Here is a 4,682-nt window from a genome sequence, read left to right on the forward strand (position 1 = left end):
GTGACCATGGATCCAAAAGGACACACTTAGGATGTCCTATAATCCCATCAACCACCCAAATATGACTAATAGCATCTAAACTAACCTAAAAAGAGGTCTAATCACATTTTACGCAAGGTAAGAACTTTATATCTGAAATGTGCTAGAAACGGTGTAGATAATCAAGATATAAGAGCTCCTTCTTGAACCACCACCTTGCACAAAGCTTTTCTTCCGTTAAGGAGCTACAAACATACCAAAATATAGTCAAAATAACTCACAACACTCAAAGGGACTCTAGGGTTTTGAGATTTGGATTAAGGGATATGGAGGCTGGAAATGAGGCCAACACTTGGTACTTAATGTGTTTAAATATGGTGCAAGACCCTAAAATTAGGTTTCCTTCCTAGCTGCCAACTCGTTGAGTTGAGGTACCTCAACTCGTCGAGTTGACTCATTGAACTTTGTGGCCAAAACAACTTCAAAACGTTGAGTTCAGTGTTCCAACTTGACTAGTCCACCAATGAAAATGGACAAACTAAAATGACATTCATACCAGCACCAAAGCATTAAAATTCTCCCCCACTTAAGTCAAACTTTGTCCTTGAAGTCAGTTGGCTCGAACAATCCTAGGTAATACTCCCTCATATTCACCTCGGGCTCCCAAGTCCACTCTGACCTCTTGTGATGGAACCACTACACCTTCAATAGCTCCACTACTTTGTTCCTCAAGGTTTTTGTCTTCCGATCCAATATCATCACTAGTTTCTCAACATAATTTAGGAGGTCATCCACTTGAATATCCTCCAAGGGTACAATTGTGGAACCATCCACTAAAAAATTCTTTAATTGAGAGACATGGAATGTGTTGCGAATCTGGCTGAGCTTGGCAGGAAGATCTAAACGAAGTGCAACCCTGACCACCCAAGCCAAAAACCTGAAAAGACTGATATATTATGGGCCCAACTTGCCCTGCTTTCTAAACCAGATGACACCTTTCCAAGGTGACACCTTGAGGAGAACCATATCTCCCACATGGAACTCCATATCTGTTGAATCATCTTGGTAGTCTTGACGACACCTTTCCAAGGACTGATGTCTCTGAGCTGTCTGGAGCCTGCTCTGAAGCTGCTGAATCATCTCGGTAGTCTTGAGTACTATCTTGGAACTCCCCATGACTCGTTGGCCAACCTCACCCTAACAAATCAGGGACCTACATTTCCTCCCATAGAGCATCTCGAAAGGAGGTCGATTAATGCTTTCGTGATAGCTGTTGGTATACTAAAATTTCGCTAACAGAAGATACGTATGCCAACTCCCACCAACATCTAATACGCACACACACAACATTTCCTCAAGAGTCTGAATTGTCCGCTTACTCTGACCACTAGTCTGCGGATGAAGAGTTGTACATAAATGGAGACGAGTACCCATCTCTTCATGAATTTGCTTCCACAATCTGGAAGTAAAGCGAACATTATGGTGTGAAACTACTAATACGGACTCCCCATAATGTGCCACCACCTCCTGAACATAGATCTCGGCTAACTTCTCTACAAAAATACTCTCCTGGATTGGTATAAAATGCACGATCGAGGTTAATCGATCCACAATGACCCAAATAGAATCCACTATGTGCGTTGTCCTGGTTGCTTTGTGATAGAATCCATCGTGATGTCATCCCATTTCCATATGGGAATCTCCATCAGCTGCATCTTTCTTTGGAGCTTGTACGCATGGCGTACCATCTTGTACGTATAGCATACGCTCAGGTTGGCCAACTTTCTTCATTTAACACTTATTCTGCTAACACTTTGACCCAAATCTTAGATGTGCCTTCCCTAAGGTGGTTTATAATGTAAAGTTGCCATCTTTATCTGCATGCATAGCTTAATGGGGCTCTAGAGATCAAAATAGCCTAATAAATGACTTAACACAAGAAAAAGACCAAAATCACCATAAAGTTTGCACCTTTGTGCTTAAGAAATCCTCAACATGCCCAGATCTACAAGGATAAGCTCCATAAATGACCTTAGCTCACAAGCAAAAATCAAGAGTGACCAAAATAGACAAAAACAAGACAAGGAGTAGATCTATGAAATAAGCTGACAAGCTAAAAGTTTTATCGCTCACAAGCGACGAAATGGGGTGCTAAAGCTAGATCTCTAAGGTCCTCACAAAAGGATGAGTGTTCAACCTTCTCCTTCCACTTCAACATGTACAAAATACACCACAAAAACATCACAAGATCCCGAAAGCACCACATAAAGGCTAAGGAATAGATTTAGGGTCTTAGGATATGGAGGCTGGTCTAGAAATGATGAAATGAGTCTACCATATGGCTTCTATTGGGCATAAGCCGTAAAATTAGGTTTTCAAACTTGCTCACGTAGGCCCAACATACGTGGATGAGTTCCGTGACCACCATAGACTAGTACGCCTAGCGTACAAGGAATACACCCAACATACTCCAACTTTCTTGAAGTTGGCAATTCTGCCCCTAGGGAATAATTCTGCAATACAACAATACACCAAGGGTTCTAAACTGAAAGGTACTTGAATCGAGATTTACAACTCTCCCCCACTTAAACGAGATTTCGTCCTTCAAATCATTCCTTACCATCCCATGCATACCAGAAAGCCTAAGCAACACAACCACAACCTTGATGCAGACCGAGTAGACAACCACGAGAACATAACAGCTTTCTAGAGATGCAACCGAGCCCAACCTTAGTAGGATTCCCAATCCTGACACTAAACGAATCCTTCCTCAACCTAAATTCATCCCATATAGAATAACCACTCCCACTCCACCCGAAATCTGAAATCTTGAATTGGTCTGACTTCCCGACAGACCGCCCATACTGAACCACTACTAATTCACTTCCACCTCTCTTCCAAACTAACTACCCAACTCCTGATTACCTAATATTCCCACTAGAAAACAGAATCACAAACCATTCGATGTTGTCGGAAACTTTTCACTTGACCAAAGGGATTAGATATTCCTTGGAAGAAAAGCCTTATCCTGTTGAATTGTAAATAATGATTCCATGAATATAAAGAACCTGTTGGATTAATGTCTAAGTCCATAACTATAATTGGTAAGACTTGACCCGACCCGACATTGGTCCATTTGGGTTGCGTGGCATCATGCATTTGGATAGAGTAAAATTAGAGAAATAACACTTAACGTTTGTTAATATATTATAAGTTCTAATATATTAATAAGATTATTTAATTAGTATTGATAAAGAATTAATCTAGAATTAATTAAGTGATCAAAAGAAGACTAATTAAATATATGGGTTGATTGTGTAAATTATCCATACTTATATATTGGGCTAATGCTCCATGGAGTATTTGTACCCATGGATCATGGAAATGAAAGGCCATGACAATTAGGGTTTACATGGTGTAACCCTGACTATATAATGATCTTATTCTTGGAGAAAATCGGCCACTATGTGTAATAGAAAGTGCTAGCCAATTTTCATGAAGTGTGAATTTCTCTCAAGTCATTCCATCTATATTTGGTGTTCTGTGAACCATTTAAGGTGTCACACTTGGGGCACTAGGCACTCAAGCTTCATGAAGAAATTCTACATCAAAGAGGTATGTAATTCTAACTTGATATATTAATATGAATCAATGTTATTATGCTAGTTAGGATGAATACCTTGGAAAGTTGATATTTGCATATATAATAGAGAAAACATAGATCCAAGGTATTTAGGGTTGCATGTACACTTAGGAGTGTTAGAATGCTCAAAACCCAACAGTAGTATCAGAGCCTAGGCTTGCTTTCTCTTATACTTGATGCAAATACATTTTTCGAAGCCAAGAAGCTGTCCAGACTGAAAACTCAATGAGTTTTTCCAATAAACTCGACCAGTTCATTGTTTAATGCATGAACTCGACGAGTTCTCTATAGAACTCGACGAGTTTTGGCCCTGACAGCTTGTCTTCGTGTTTTTTGGCTAGAATTGTACTATGAACATTACCCTAAGCTGTTTTTGACCTTATAAGCTTGTTTTTGATGTGGTAATGGTCATGCTAATCCAATTTCAAAGATAATTGTCAACAGATTCATGTTTTGTATTATTTTAAAAGTTATGCTAATTACATGAGAAAGTTTGATGTGAATTATCTTTGTTCATATGAGTTTCTTAGATTAATAGATAAGTTAATTGATTATGTGTTTTCAGTCCATTTTAATCTAAGAGTTGATTCTAAAATGTGTTTTTGTAACTTGTCCTCAAGTTATATGAAAAGTCACATTTAAGTTTCATGAAACTCATAACAGTTGGCAATGGTTACAAAAATGAAGAGTCGTGTCCTCAAGTTATAGAGGTTCAAGAGTCACTTCATTAAGTAACAAAATGTGTAACCATAATTAATTCCATAAGTTACAAAATAAAGAAAAGTTACATTCTTTTATTAGTTTAAAGTATTCCATAACTTGTCCTCAAGTTATGGAACTTGAAGAGTCTTTTAATTAAAACTACTTTAAACTCATAAGTTATGGAATTAATTACTTTTTGAATAGTTTCAACACTTGCGCTCAAGTTTTGGAATTTGAAAAGTTTTCACTGATGAATACTTTAATTCCAAGTTAGCTCTTAGAATTTTAAAAGTTAAAATTCAACCCTTATACTTTATAATATTATAAGTTAATAATATTTATATATATGTATAAGAGT

The sequence above is a fragment of the Lactuca serriola genome, chromosome 5 (genome assembly GCF_051521515.1).
Source record: "Lactuca serriola cultivar US96UC23 chromosome 5, Lser_US96UC23_V15, whole genome shotgun sequence".
Lineage (NCBI taxonomy): Eukaryota > Viridiplantae > Streptophyta > Magnoliopsida > Asterales > Asteraceae > Lactuca > Lactuca serriola.